The sequence below is a fragment of the Myxine glutinosa genome, chromosome 1 (genome assembly GCF_964187855.1).
Source record: "Myxine glutinosa chromosome 1, kmMyxGlut1.1, whole genome shotgun sequence".
Classification (NCBI taxonomy): Eukaryota; Metazoa; Chordata; class Myxini; order Myxiniformes; family Myxinidae; genus Myxine; species Myxine glutinosa.
In genome coordinates, this window is record NC_136261.1 from 443,003,556 (window position 1) to 443,019,890 (window position 16,335).

Genomic DNA, 16,335 nt, shown 5'->3' on the forward strand with positions numbered 1-16,335 from the left:
GTTTGAATCAGTTAAAGGTTCGAATCCGGTAAACATTTGAATCAGTTGATGGTTCGAATCCGGTAAACGCTTGAATCAGTTAAAGGTTCGAATCCGGTAAATATTTGAATCAGTTAAAGGTTCGAAACCGGTAAACATTTGAATCAGTTAAAGGTTCGAAACCGGTAAACGTTTGAATCAGTTAAAGGTTCGAATCCGGTAAACGTTTGAATCAGTTCAAGGTTCGAACTCGTTAAACGTTGGAATCAGTTAAAGGTTCGAACTCGTTAAACGTTGGAATCAGTTAAAGGTTCGAATCCGGTAAACGTTTGATTCAGTTAAAGGTTCGAATCCGTTAAACATTTGAATCAGTTAATGGTTCGAAACCTGTAAACATTTGAATCAGTTAATGGTTCGAATCCGGTAAACGTTTGAATCGGTTAAAGGTTCGAATCCGGTAAACGTTTGAATCGGTTAAAGGTTCGAATCCGGTAAACGTTTGAATCGGTTAAAGGTTCGAATCCGGTAAACGTTTGAATCGGTTAAAGGTTCGAATCTGGTAAACGTTGGAATCAGTCAAAGGTTCGAATCCGGTAAACGTTTGAATCAGTTAAAGGTTCGAATCCGGTAAACTTTTGAATCAGTTAAATGTTCGAATCCGGTAAACGTTTGAATCAGTTAAAGGTTCGAATCCTGTAAACGTTTGAATCAGTTAAAGGTTCGAATCCTGGAAACGTTTGAATCAGTTAAATGTTCGAATCCGGTAAACGCTTGAATCAGTTAAAGGTTCGATTCTGGTAAACATTTGAATCAGTTAAAGGTTCGAATCCGGTAAACGTTTGAATCAATTAAAGGTTCGAATCCGGTAAACATTTGAATTGGTTAATGGTTCGAATCCGGTAAACATTTGAATCAGTTAATGTTTCGAATCCGGTAAACGTTTGAGTCAGTTAATGGTTCGAATCTGGTAAACGTTTGAATCAGTTAATGGTTCGAATCCGGTAAACGTTTGAATCAGTTAATGGTTCGAATCCGGTAAACGTTTGAATCAGTTAAAGGTTCTATTCTGGTTAACGTTTGAATCAGTTAAAGGTTCGAATCCGGTAAACATTTGAATCGGTTAATGGTTCGAATCCTGTAAACGTTTGGATCAGCTAAAGGTTCGAATCTGGTAAACGTTTGAATCGGGCAATGGTTCGAATCCGGTAAACATTTGAATCGGTCAATGGTTCGAATCCGGTAAACGCATGAATCGGTCAATGGTTCGAATCCTGGAAACGTTCGAATCCGGTAAACGTTGGAATCGGTTAATGGTTCGAATCCGGTAAACGTTTGAATCAGTCAATGGTTCGAATCCGGTAAACGTTTGAATCAGTTAAAGGTTTGAATCCGGTAAACGTTTGAATCAGTTGAAGGTTCGAACCCGGTAAACGTTTGGATCGGGTAAACGTTTGAATCAGTTAAAGGTTCGAATCTGGTAAACGTTTGAATCGGTCAATGGTTCGAATCCGGTAAACATATGAATCGGTCAATGGTTCGAATACTGTAAACGTTCGAATCCGGTAAACGTTAGAATCGGTTAAAGGTTCAAATCCGGTAAACGTTTGAATCGGTTAGTCTATTCGAATCTGAACCTGATTGTGTGTTCTTCCAAAACAGGTCGGGTGATTCATCAATGCGCGTACCGTCCCTCGGATTCGCGTTAAATGGGAATCCCGTCTGCCGACCTGAGTCGGTGGACGTTAAAGATCCCACGGTTTCCTTCGTGAAGAGTAGGCGAACTTTCGCCTGCATCCTGAACAAGTTACAAATTCCTGACCGAACTTGCACCTAGTTCCTAACCGAATTCCTAACCGAGTGCAGGGGGTGCCCAGCAGAGCCTCCGTTAGGCGCCCGCGGAGCCCGCAGCCACAGGGGGTCACCCACAAAAAGGAGCCACCCACAAAGAGGAGCCACCCACAAAGAGGAGCCACCCACAAAGAGGGGCCACCCACAAAGAGGAGCCTCCCCCAAAGAGGCGCCACCCACAAAGAGGCGCCACCCACAAAGAGGGGCCTCCCACAAAGAGGAGCCACCCACAAAGAGGAGCCACCCACATGGAGTGGCCTCCCACAAAGAGGCGCCACCCACAAAGAGGGGCCTCCCACAAAGAGGAGCCACCCACAAAGAGGTGCCACCCACAAAGAGACCCCACCCACAAAGAGGGGCCACACACAAAGAGGAGCCACCCACAAAGTTGGGCCTCCCACAAATAGGGGGCTCCCACAGAGAGGAGCCAACCACAAAGAGGGGCCACCCACAAAGAGGGGCCACCCACAAAGAGGGGCTACCCACAAAGAGGAGCCTTCCACAAAGAGGAGCCATCCACAAAGAGGAGCCACCCACAAAGAGACCCCACCCACAAAGAGGAGCCCCCCACAAAGTTGGGCTTCCCACAAATAGGGGGCTCCCACAGAGAGGAGCCACCCACAAAGAGGGGCCACCGACAAAGAGGGGCCTCCCACAAAGAAGCACCACCCACAAAAAGGAGCCACCCACAAAGAGGAGCCTTCCACAAAGAGACCCCTCCCACAAAGAGGAGCCACCCACAAAGAGGAGCCTCCCACAAAGAGAACCCTCCCACAAAGAGGGGCCTCCCACAAAGAGGGGCCTCCAACAAAGAGGCACCACCCACAAAGAGGGGCCTCCCACAAAGAGGGGCCTCCCAGAAAGAGGTGCCACCCACAAAGAGGGCACTCCCACAAAGAGGAGCCACCCACAAACAGGAGCCACCCAGAAAGAGACCCCACCCACAAAGAAGGGCCACCCACAAAGAGGAGCCACCCACAAAGTTGGGCCTCCCACTAAGAGGGGGCTCCTACAGAGAGGCCCCACCCACAAAGAGGGGCCTCCCACAAAGAGGGGCCCCACACAAAGAGGCGCCATCCACAAAGAGGAGCCTCCCACAAAGAGGGGCCTCCCACAAAGAGGGACCTCCCACAAAGAGGAGCCTCCCACAAAGAGGATCCTCCCACAAAGAGGCGCCTCCCACAAAGAGGCACCACCCATAAAGAGGAGCCACCCACAAAGAGGAGCCTTCCACAAAGAGGCGCCTCCCACAAAGAGGAGCCACCCACAAATAGAAGCCACCCACAAAGAGGAGCCACCCACAAAGAGGATCCTCCCACAAAGAGGCTGTGATGCATGAGGCAGTTGTGCGCATGCGCGATACATGGGACCAGGAAAATGGAGCTGAGGGCAATGCTAACGAGAATGCCAGCCAGTAGAGCGCGTACTCCCGCCGTGGGTGGCCGCTGCTGAGCCCTATCTTCCAATGGTAAAAAATCCTTCAAAAAATTCCTGGATCCGGAATAATATCCTGAGCTTCACCAAAAACTAATCAATTTTTCCTTATCCCAAGGGCAATCATCCCACCAACTTTCATCCAAATCCGTTCAGAACATTTCCAGATATCTTGTTCATAAACACACGAACACACAAACACACGAACACACACACACACACACACGGACGGACACGGCAAGACGCATTACTCCCTGGCAGGAGTAAAAAAGCGGATATAAAGTAGAGTGCCTTCATTGGTCTGATTGTTCGTGCTTCCAGACATCACAAGTGGCGACGAGGTGAAGACCGTTCGTGTCTCGATGGCATCTATCGGCATGCTCCATGAATACTCCAATGGGGAGGATTGGGCGGATTTTGTGGAGAGGCTGGACCAGTACTTTGTGGCCAACAACATGGCGGCCGCTGGTGATGCCGTCCGTCGTCGTTCTGTGTTGTTGACTGTGTGCGGGCAGAAGGTGTACGGACTCATCAAAAACCTGCTGTCACCACGGCGACCTACCGACCTTTCCTATGAGGAACTCTATGAGCTTGGAAAGCTGCACTTCAAGCCGAAAGCTGGTCTCATCATATCAAGGTACAAGTTTTACACACACACTTGACGGGAGGATCAAGACATTCCCGGCTTTGTTGCTGATCTGTGCCGTTTAACAGAGCCATGTCCATTTGGTGCTGTACTTGATGAGATGCTCCGAGATTTCTTTGTGATCGGGGTAAACCACGATGACATCTTGCGAAAACTTATTGCTCAAGAAGACACCCTTGACCTGGGAAGAACGGTGAAGATTGCACAGGCGTGTGTGACAACTGCTGAAAACCTGCAGGAGATGTCGTCAAAAGGGCATTAAGATTAAATAAATTTAATAAATAAGATTGCTCCATCCTCGTATAAGGCTGTGCCGAGACCAGTTGTGTTTTCAAAACCTGTTTCCTTGGTAGAGAGAGGCCCGAGGAACATGTATTGACATTGTGGTGCGAATCATGTGGCTCACCAGTGCCGTTTCAAACGGTACACATGCAACGGATGTGGCAAGATTGGGCATCGTCAAAAGAGGTGTCTCCAGTCCAGCAGTGGGGATGGTACTGCCACCGCCCATCATCTATCTATAATTCCAGTAATCTCTGTCTGTCTGTCTGTACGTTTGTTTGTCTGTGACCGCTGTTTCTCGACAACCACGGGTCCGATATACTTTTAACTTGCCAGGTATATTGCTGCGGACCCGAGGATGTGCCTTTTCAAGGTTTCATATTAATCGGACAATTACTTACCGAGCTATGTCCAAAAAACGATTCAACCAATCAGAGAGCAGCGAACGATCGCGTGTGCCGAACGTGGCGGGCACACTCTGCCTCGGATGGCACATTTGAGAGCGTATTCATTTATTTCACGTTTGCAAACTATGTTGGCGTTAAACTATGTTTTACAACTAATAAAAACGAATTTGCGATTCATTCGCTTTCCTGCGCGTTTGTGCACGCGATGGCGATTTCTTTACCAAACTCCGGAAGCCGTTCGCTTTGGACCAAACCATTGCATGTAAATAGAGGGGGGGGATTGTCACCACTCGCAAGCCGTTCGCTTTGGACCAAACCATTTCATGTAAATAGAGGGGGGGGATATAATTTTAGATATAGATATAGTACGGGCATGCCCTAGTGTGGATAATGGCAAGAATGTCGCTGGTGCTGAGTCATTGCTGCATGATGGGGAGTATGAGTTGCATACGATTTCTGGCAGGCCCGCACCAATAACGATTGATCTTCAACTGAATGGCAAGCAGGTGTCAATGGAAGTGGACATAGGGGCGAGTCAGTCGATTATGAGCAAGGAAACATTTGACAAGCTATTGGGCTGTGAGGCCGTGAAGCCTAAATTGAGCCCGGTGAGGGCCAAACTTCGGACTTACACGAAGGAAATTGTTCCGATGCTTGGCAGCGCAGCTGTGAGTGTGTCTTATGTAGTGAAATTGTGCCTAAGTTTGAACCCAGGTGTCATGCGGCCTCTGTCCGCTGCGCGGCAGTTATAAGAACTCAGACAGACAGCGCGACGATCATTCCTGTGACATTTATTGTGTGTAATGGTGTGCATAATTAGAAGATGCATATCCTTCCTTTGTTCCAGGCTTGCTTGTGCTAGTTTGCAAATCCATTACTGATTCCTATGAATGCTGAATATTGATATGTTGCTTGTTGGTTTTCTAACAGGTATTGCTGGAGATCGATTCAGAATTAAACTCACAATCTGAGGCAATGTTGTAACTCTGGGTTTTACAACAATTAATTCTGAATCCTCTCTTGTCTTGAACGGGAACGCCATGACTCGTAAGCTGATACATGTCCCGATCTTCGGAGCGGATCCACAGCCGCCGGATGAGCCTGCCCAGCTCCAGCATTGGCTAAGTCTGCTGACAAGTTACCTGGGTGCCCAGGAGGGTCTCACAGATGCAACCAGGCTCGCGGTGCTCAACTCCCGCGTGTCTCATATAGTTTTCACGTACATATCCCAGTGCGGCACGTACACCGCCGCTGAGGCAGAATTATGACGGATCTACATCAAGACTCGGAGCGTGATCTACATTCGATACCTGCTTGCATCACGGCAACAAGACCCATCGGAGACCATCGACCACTTCGTCCAGGAACGTCGCCAATTAGCGAAGGACTGTACGACGGAAGCACGGACACAGGAACAAGTATGTGACGATTTGATGAAAGATTCATTTGTTTTGGGGCTTCACATGCCTATAATACGACAGAGATTGCTTGAAGAAATGGATCTGATGCTGGAAAAAGCTCATAAATTATCGCTCATGTACCAAGAAGCAAAGACACAATCGGAAGCGTACGATCGTCTGTACGTCACTGCGGGTTTAACCGGCACGACACGACCGGAGAGAGCTACTATCGCAGAGCAATTGGATGCTGAACCTCCGCCGGAATCGGGGACAACGGACACTCTCGAGGATCCCGGCCCGAGAATGACAGCAGCCGCCGCTGCCGCTCCATCAGCCGGAAGTAACGCTAAGTGCTTTTTCTGCGGGAACCGAAACCATTTAAGGTCAGTTTGTCCGGCCCGAGAAGCGACGTGTCACTCGTGCTCTCGGAAAGGACATTTTGCAAAGGTCTGTCGCTCGTCACGGGGCCGTTGAACTCGCTCGACTTTGTCTGCGATTCTCTCTCCGCCCGAGAGACAATTGGCACCCCGCGCGGCCTTGATTGGGATCACCTCCCCACGCAGGCCCCGCGCGACCTTGACTAGGATCAACTTGCCGACGAAACAAGTGGTGCCTCGGGCGGTTCGAACACCCTTGACTGGGATCATCTCCCCGCGCAAGCCTCGCATTGCTCGAACGCCCTTGACTGGGATCCTTTCATCGCCTGGGGTTCGTTCGGCTTCACGATCGACGCTGGTTGGCGTCGGGCCCACACACATGGCTCGAGCGCCCCCCTCTGGATGACTCAACGACTACCAGGCCACCTGGACTGCCCAACGCTGCTAATTCCAATTATGGTTGAGGGGCAGATCACAAACGCCTTAATCGACACGGGTTCTACTGATAGCTATGTCAATTTACGACTCGTTCAGAAGCATGGCTGGCCGATTCTCGGGACAACACGCCAAATTATTATGGCTTCCCAAGGACTATGGCTATGCACTCAAGGGGAATGCCGGCTGAAGTTTGTGATTAATGGCCGAATGTTTCCGGATGTGCATTTAATGGTCTTACCAGCGTTATGTGCAGAAGTGTTGCTGGGACACGATTTTCTCGGCATGGTCGTTTAGAAATGGAATTTGGTGGTGATGACACTTGCTGCGTGTGCTCTGGCAGGGATGGAAATTGAACCACTGTCACTGTTTCCAAATGTGACTCCTGACTGTACACCGGTTGCCATTAAATCACGACGCTATTCACGGGCTGAAATGCAATTTATTGCTGAGGATACTGGGCGGCTACTAAAGGAGGGCATAATCGAACCTAGTTGATCGCCTTGGAGAGCCCAAGTTTTGGGAGTTCAGACCGAAACTCACCGCAAACGCATGGTAATCGACTATTCGCAGACGATTAATCGGTTTACGCAATTGGATGCCTACCCACTCCCGGGATTGGATTCTCTGGTTTGCCAGGTAGCACAGTACTCGGTATATAGTACTTTAGATCTCCACAGTGCGTGTCATCAGATTCCAATCTCTGAGGCAGATCGCATCTACACAGGGTTTGAATCCGGACAGAGGTTGTACCAGTTCACCCGTCTGCCTTTTGGTCACAAATGGGGTTCCTGCTTCCAAAGGACCATGGATGACATCATTGCTAAGGAGAGCTCAACCAATGTCTTTGTTTACCTGGATAATCTCATGGTTTGTGGGTACGATCAAGCTCATCATAATGCTAATCTGAAGCGCTTCCTCGAGGTTGCGCACAAGTACCGCCTGACTATGAACGAGGCTAAATGTCGCTATGCCACTCGAACGATAGATCTCCTGGGGTCCACCGTGACCCACGGCACTATCACCTCCGACAAGGAGCGACTGCGACCCTTGCTCGACATGGCCCTGCCACATGATGGTGCTTCTTTGAAGCATGCACTCAGGCTTTTTGCTCATTATTCAAAGTGGGTTCAAAATTTTTCTGAGAAGCTGCATCCACTTGTGGATTGCAAAGAGTTCCCCATGTGTCATGCCACTAAGGCCGCTTTCCATGGCCTGAAGTCAGACATAGCTGGTGCCGCTGTGTCGTTTATTAATGAAAACACATCCTTTGTTTTGGAAAGCGATGCGTCGGACCACGCGATAGCTGCCACACTTTATCAAGGGGGGGGGGGGGGCGACCTGTGGCCTTCTTTTCAAGGACTCTGTCCTCTGCGGAAAAACGACACTCGTCTGTTGAAAAGGAGGCGTATGCCATTGTTGAGTCTATCAAGCGCTGGCGGCCATATTTTCTTGGCAAATGTTTTGAGATCATTACTGATCAACAGAGTGTCGATTTTATGTATGACACACGCCATGCTCAGTGCATTAAGAATGAGTAAATCACTCGCTGGAGGATTGAATTAGCCGATTATTGCTACACTATCAGGTATCGCCCAGGGCGGGATAATCTCGCAGTGGATGCATTATCATGGCCAGCGGTGTGTGCAAGTCTCACTTCCTTTGAGGACCTGCGCATTCTTCATGCCTCATTGTGCCATCCCGGTGTGATGCTTTTAGCTCATTATGTGCGCAGTCGCAATTTGCCCTACTCTATTGAGGACATTCATCAGCTATGTCGCACTTGTTCCATTTGTGCTGAACTCAAACATCGCTTCTACAACCCTCCTATGGGCACACTGGTCCAAGCCACTAGGCCGTGGGAGAGATTGGCGATGGATTTCAAAGGACCACTGCCGGCGTCACCGGCTTCGAGTAATTCTTGTTATCTACTCACGATCGTTGATGAGTTCTCTAGATTCCCTTTTGCTTTCCCATGCGGAGATATGTCTGCTGCTACGGTTATCCGGTGCCTGCAGAACTTGTTTTCTATGTTTGGGAATCTGGCCTATGTGCACACCGATTGAGGCACGGTGTTCTTGTCCCAGGATGTGAGGAACTTCCTGCTCCAGCATAATGTCGCTTCTAGTTATACTACTCCGTATAGGCCACAGGCGAATGGACAGGTAGAATGCTTTAATGGTGTAATATGGAGGGCCGTTACTCTGAGGCTTAAGGCCCTCGGCCTAGGACTAGACAATTGGGCTTGGTCACTACCCGGGGCATTAAGCTCGATCAGGACTGTATTGTGTACTGCTACAAATCAAATTCCCATGACTGGATGTTTCGTTATCCGAGGCATTTGGGCAGTACCCGACCTTTACCGGGTTGGCTTGCTGAGCCGGGACCGGCTTTTCTCAAACGTGCAGTTCGCATGAGTAAATATGACCCGCTGGTAGACAAGGTGCAGGTTCTCCAGGCTAACCCTGAGCACGCCCGCATGTTGTTGCCCAATGGATGGGAGTCCACGGTCTCAGTACGCCACCTGGCCCCATGCGGGGAAGTTGACGAACCAGCTTACGATCCCGTTGATCCGCCTATGGAGCATCTGCCGGCTTCCTCACCACTACATGCACCCGATCCGCCATCACCCGATTTAGGTGGCTATTCTGACGCGGGGGACTCCGGTCTTGGGGATGTAGTACCCGGTAGTTACCGGACCCGCACCGGGAGAGAGATTCGCCGCCCCAACCACTATGGTTGGGACTGACTGACATGGACTGGCAATTGCTGCTCACTGATATTACTCTGCTGCTATGTGCTGCTAGCTCGATTTCTGCCTTAGTGGAAGTGTAGTTTTAACGGCGGGAAGAATGTAATGAAACTGTGTCTCAGTTGAACCCAGGTGTTATGCTGTCTCCGACCACTGAGAGGCTCCGAAAAGAACTCGGACGAACATCGCTCCAACACATTCCTGTGACATTTATTCTGTGTGATAGTGTATACTCGAATGGTGTGTATTCCTAGATGTTCCAGGCTTGCTTGCACTAATTGCTAATTCATCGTTACTTCCATGATTACAGAATACTGATACAAAGCTTGATGATTTTTTTACAGGTGTTGCCAGAGATCGAAACTGAATTAAACCTACTATTGGGACAATGTTGTAGACCTTGATTCTTACAACCCTCCTATTCAGTAACGACTCCTCCAAGCACCCTCGAGTTATCCTACTATTCAGTAACGACTCCTCCAATCACCCTCTAGTTACCCTCCTATTCAGTAACAAACTCCTCCAAGCACGCTCGAGTTATCCTCCTATTCAGTAACGACTCCTCCAAGCACCCTCTAGTTACCCTCCTATTCAGTAATGACTCCTCCAAGCATCCACCACGTGTGCAAAAGTGAGCAAATAACTGAAGACCGGGATCTCAACCACAATGCCCTTTGCTGAAACGTCACCAGTTTAGGCCTTGACCAAAATGGCGACTAACCTTCCACTTCCGGACGCGATGAAAATGAGTGGTGACTGGAGCAGTAATTGGGGCAATTTTAGAGCTGAATTCACGGATTATTTACTGGCCAATCAATCAATGAAAATGGTTGATTGAAAGCATGTCTGGCAGCGAAGAGCTGAATAACACATGCATAATTTGCAATCAAAGATTGCTTACAGAATATAAATATATAAAATCAAAAAAATTCAAATCGTTAATTAACAAAAAGAATGTAAAACTAAAATAACAAACATGGAATATTTCAAACAGAGGAAAAATATTACAAACTATTAAGAAAACCAATTTAAAATGTCAATGCGCTGGTTTGAAATATTTTTGTTCTGCATTTGTACTGTGAGTACTTTGTGCTTTCCTGAGATTAAAAGGTATATCTCTCATAGGAGGTACGCATTTGTACGCAAAAAACCACATTGTACGCAAATTATGGGTTTCAATAGCGAGTGCAAAGTCTTTACACAACTTATATCATCGTTCCTCCAGGGTTCGTAATTTACATGTTTCCAAAGCAAAATGGTAACATGTGTAACGTTGTCCTAACATTATTTTACACACTCTTTTTTGAATCAGTTCTAAATTGTTCACCTGTGCTTTAGTTAAGACTGCATTGAAAACAGGTACACAATACTCCAACACTGATCTTATGTAGCCAATATAAATTGTCACGAGGTTACAGATGGGTAAATAGTACGATTTAACATTACGTAAAATGTACAACTTTCGATTACATTTTTGAAGCATTTCTCTGATATGAGCATCCATCCCATTTCCAGTTTTCCTGTATTGTCACACCTTGTTATTTATTGAGTGTTACTTATAAAGAGTGTTCGGTGTTGCACTCGCTGCTTTGTGAAGGAAACTGTGATCGTGTAACATTTTAACTCATTCAGTTTCATATTATTATCAGATGTCCAATTCTGAAAAGAAAGAAAGGTTTCTGCATCTGTGACTGTTGAGTCTCTTTACAACTTTCAACAAGGGTAAGATCATCCACATGTTTAAAATACGGGATGGGACTTTTCCTCATTTTGGACCAAAATAATTAACCATTACCAAAGCCATTTTGGTTATAGAGAGTCATTGCATCAGTGGCAGACGCACCCACAGAGAAATCATGCAACCAGCAGCCGGGTGGCTGCACACGAACCACCCACCACCATGCATACTGTCTTTATTTTATGATGGAAATAACTTGGGAAGTTATCAATGGTATATCAGTCTTATTAAAAACGGATAACTTGTGTTGGTAAATGCTGATCAAGTTGTTCTTTGACTATTTCACATAAAATATCACATTTTGTACCTGGATCAATTGCTTTAAATACCTGCTCCCATATGAATTGCGCTATCAATCTACCAAAACTCCGCAAACCACTGTATTTAAGGTGACGTATTGTATTTTTCTTACATTACGCTGCGCGACCCAGTCTATGGGTATCCAAAGAACACAATTGTGATCACTCATTCCCATGGGGGTAGAATCTGGATATTAGTACACAAATGGGGGTAATTTGGGACAATTTTATCCAGGATATTAATCCCTCTCGTAGGTTGTGCAACAACTTGTTTAAAACGGTCGTTTACAAGAAGAAGTGTAAAGTCCAGATCATTAAAATCCCGACTATGGAAACTCCAGCTCCTGGATATTGTATCAGTAACAAATCAATTGTTGAAATCAAATAATTTATACAGTTATCAGTGTTACCACCTGTAGTAGTCCGGCAGCTAAGCTAAATATAGCATAACAATTGTGCATGTTGTGAGGAAAGCACCAAATTTGGCACACTAGTAGACTATCATATAATGAAAAGATCTGGATATTGGGCCATCTCAGAGTCAGAGATTTGATTTTTGCAAGATTTGCAGATTTTGCAGATTTGCAAGCTGAGATTTCAATGCCAGGGACGGCCGACTCCTTCCTGTGAGCTGCCCACGTCACCCGCACAAGAAGAGCTCATCAAATCACTGCAGCGGCACTGCACATCCTGCAACACCGTGCGTATGAACGCCACTGTATGACATATGTTGATGCTGCAGAAGACCTGCCTGAGTTCGAAGACTGGTGTCACAGGAGAGGAGAAGACATTCCCAACTTTCAGTACTGGGCAACTGTGCTGGAACTAGAGATGTTGGTACTGGTCTACGTGCGTTCTCTGCGGCAGGCTTCATTCACGATGTACCTTGATGCCCTGAGGGAACTGGTCCCATGGTTCCATGCCTTAGACCACACACACTATGCCAGGTGGGCCCCTGTTCACCTGAGGGACATGGTTGCACTCCCAATGAAGCACCCAGATGTAGCCAGAGAATTCAGGGCTGGCAACTTCACTGTACAGAAGACGAAGAAGGTGTTCTCTTCGATCCCAATCGAATCGAAATCTTGCAAAAATCAAATCTCTGAATCTGAGATGGCCCAATATCCAGATCTTTTCATAATATGATAATCTACTAGTGTGCCAAATTTGGTGCTTTCCTCACAAAATGCACAATTGTTATGCTAAGTTGCCCCACTATAGGAGAGTAATACAACACACACATAATAAGATAAGGTACTTCTCGAGGTAACCTTGGTGGTCGCGTGATAACCCATAATGCTACGATGTTAATGTTACCAGGTGTATTTACCGGCAAAACACGTGGTTTCAAGTGGTATCTTGCATACAGTGCTTTTCCTGCACCAGGTCGTCCAACCCGAGGTTCAGAAAAATATATAAAAACAATGGAGAGTAAACAGTTCTACAGGTGTATTTTCCTCAAGCCAGGTTTCTGTGAGAGGTAATATGTCCACCTTTAGGTTCTGAGCTACAATGGGCACTTCATCAAATTTGTTATTGATGGATCATATTCGAGAGGAGAAAAGTATGAATGTTATAAGATCGTTCGTTGTATTTGATGCTTTTCTTTTACACTCACAACTTTCAAATGTCGAAATGTCCTGAGATCCATTACCTGAGATCGTCGGTGTCCTGGTCTTATGATCACCCGTATCTGCTTGTTTAAATGAGTCATGGCAGACGTAACCGTAATGGGGACGAAACCCTCAAACTCAGGGGTACTAAAGACGTTCAATGAAGAACAGCAAGCCAAGTCGACACTCCGTGTCTGCAGACCCAGATCTATGCTCCGTATCAACAGGCCCGGATCGATGCTCTGTGTCCGCAAGTACGGATCGATGCTCTGTGTCCGCAGGTCCGGATTGATGCTCCGTGTCCGCAGGCCCGGATCGATGCTCCATGTCCGCAGGTCCAGATCGATGCTCCGTGTCCGCAGGCCCGGATCAGAGATCACAATGATGTGATACGAAACAGAACAAAGGACCAAGAAGCCAAATGAGACAAAAACGATGCTAAGTTCCTGAGTTGGTCTCGTCCGCCACGTGCAGGCGCCGCCATTACCATTACCCTTGTGACTGAGAGAGACTAATGGAAGTGGTAACCTGTCTGAATGAGATGGTCGACGAAGTAGAAGCGGCAACCATGAGAAGGTGATGGGCAGCGAATGACGTCATGTTTATAAGCACAACTTGAATCTCATAGTCGGGCAGGAGAAAAGCGTTACGTCTTTACTAATTGAATTGGAGACAAAGTTCAATCCAGGGAGAGAAATGTGGTTTTTGAACGGTACGTGTTCGGCAGGTGCAGGGAAGAAGAAGAAGATCAATTGGTCATCTTGTTTTGCGTCTAAGAGAGAAAGCAGCATCTTGTGAATATGGATTACCGAAAGAAGAGCTGAAGACAGACAAAATCGTTCTCGTCGTTGCCAATGAGAGTTCACGTCGTCACCTCCTGAGGTAACGTGATTTACCTGTAAACACGGCCATTGAGACGTGTCGGGCGGAGAAGCTCACGGACATGCGGATGAGATAATGGAGCAGGAAAGGTCGATGATCGACAGTGTTAATGTCATAGAGCCATTCACTTTGCCATGGTATATGCTTTAAAAGCTTGAGAAGGCCCACAGCAGGGCAACACTGAACCTGATGAGGAAGACGATAACAGCGGCAATTTCATTTACACAAACGAGTGCATCGGTGCTGTGAAGTAGAGAGGGGAAAATGGTTTGTCACGTGACAACTACATAATAAGGTCACGTGACAACTACATAATAAGTTAAGGCAATGGCAGCTTGATTGGGGGGGCAACATCTGACGTAATGAGCCGCAAAAACAAGATGACTTCAGCACCTGATGCCCGAATCTTACCAAGTGATGCGAGATTGAAGTTGTATTCGGGTGAGATGATGACGTCACTGGGACCTTTCAAAACAAGGTGTGTAATACGTGGAAGAGCACACAAGGTTGAATTTGAAATTGTGGAGGTCAGTCAGAAACCCCTATTATCAGGCTCCACATGTGAGCACTTGGGACTGATGCACTTCACTGTGCCTGCTGAACTGAACAAAATGGAGCACCTTCTGACTTGGTCTTTGACCAAACAACATCTGATAAGCAGGTATAACGATGTTTGCAATGGGACAATAGAGTCAGTTCCAGGAGAAGTACATTTTGAACTTGATGCCAGTATCGGCCAGTACCTGTACCATGAAGTACTACAATGTACCTGTACCATGAAGTCCGCCGTGAAGACACAGCTGGACAGATATGAGGCAGATGGTCACATTGCCGCTGTGACCGACAGATTGGATAAGTCACATGATCATCGTGAAAAAGCCTGAGAAGATGAGAATTTGCGTAAATCCAAAGTTTTTGAACCAAGCACAGCGAAGATCTCACGACATCATGCCAACCCTCGAAGATGTCTTGTACAAACTACCAAAGGCTCGGGTATTCACACCTGTAGATGCACGGACACCTTTTTGCAATGCAAGCGAGACGAGGAGAGCAGCTACATGACGACATTTTGGACCCACTGGGGCAGGTAACGGTGGCTCAAACTTGCTTTTGGAGTCTCCGTAGCACCAAAGGTGTATTATCTCAAGCAGCAAGAGCTATTGGCTGGACTTGGTTGAGTAGAGCCTGTTGTAGATCACATCCTCAGTGTTGGCTGTGGAGATACAGATGTTGAGGCAGACAACAGTGTTGTTACTGGTGTAACGCAAAGTTACTGGTGTTGATGAACCGCTGCAGGTAGATTAAACTAAGACTTGGTTGGAGGAGCTGCAGTTCAAAGTCACAAAGGTCGGTTTCCATGGACACATATTGTCTTTAAATGGCCTGAAAGCTGATCCTGAAAAGGTGAGGACCATCCTGGAAATGTCACACACAACAGACATGAAGGTGGTCCAGCGTTTGTTTGTTTTTTTTTTTTTTTTTTTTTTTGTATACAAGATCGAGGCTCGTGAAAGAGCGAACATTAATCACACAGAAAGACAAACAGACACATAAAACAAATAACATCGGGAGCGGTAGACAAGATGGGGAGAGAGGGGGAAGGACACAAACACAACATTTGAGAGCAGGGACCGAGAGACATGGAGACATCGAGAGATCTGTGGGAGGGAGAGGGCTTTGGGGGGGAGGCATGTGAAAGGGGGGGGGTGGGAGAGGTATAAACATATGGACACTGCCAGGATTTCCAGGAAAGAAGTTGGAATTTCAAACAAGGTGGATCTGGGGTGAATTAGTGGGGGTAGAAAAGATCAAGGTTTTGGATGGGGGAAGATAAGAGATGGTGGTGAACAGCTGTTTTAAAGACCTGGAGGGAGGAGAGGGATTGAAGGGAATGTGGGAGTTTGTTCCAGAGGCGGGAGAAAAGAGGAATGAAAGAGTGAAGGTGAGCAGAGAGCCGAGATTTCGGCAGTTTAACCATCAGAGGGTTGCTGGCAGATCTTGTGCGACCTGTAGGAATATTTGGGGGACAGAGCACAGAGAGAGCTGGGGGAGCAAGGCCGGAGAGGAGTCGGTAGAAGACAGAAAGACCACCTACCTGCCTGCGGTGAGTGAGTGAAAGGCCCTCAGAGATAGCTCCATCGCGGGAGATTCCAATGATTTTGAAAGCTTTGGATTCAACAGCGTGAAGCCGAGCCAGGTGTGAGGCAGGAGCACCAGCCCATAGGGGAGAACAGTATTCCATT

General features: G+C 47.1%; 1 protein-coding gene and 1 long non-coding RNA gene across 2 annotated transcripts in view; one reads left to right on the top strand and one right to left on the bottom strand.

The window, feature by feature from the left end:
- LOC137418230 (E3 ubiquitin/ISG15 ligase TRIM25-like) overlaps window positions 1-16,335 on the bottom strand; it is a 1,962,167-nt gene that overhangs the window by 1,642,289 nt on the left and 303,543 nt on the right. The gene's annotated exons all lie outside the window — the stretch shown is intronic.
- LOC144889692 (uncharacterized) overlaps window positions 10,119-16,335 on the top strand; it is a 283,804-nt gene continuing 277,587 nt past the window's right edge. The window contains exons 1-2 of the long non-coding RNA XR_013622005.1: window positions 10,119-10,191; window positions 11,210-11,282. This is a non-coding gene — a long non-coding RNA (uncharacterized LOC144889692). The remainder of the gene's footprint in view (window positions 10,192-11,209; window positions 11,283-16,335) is intronic.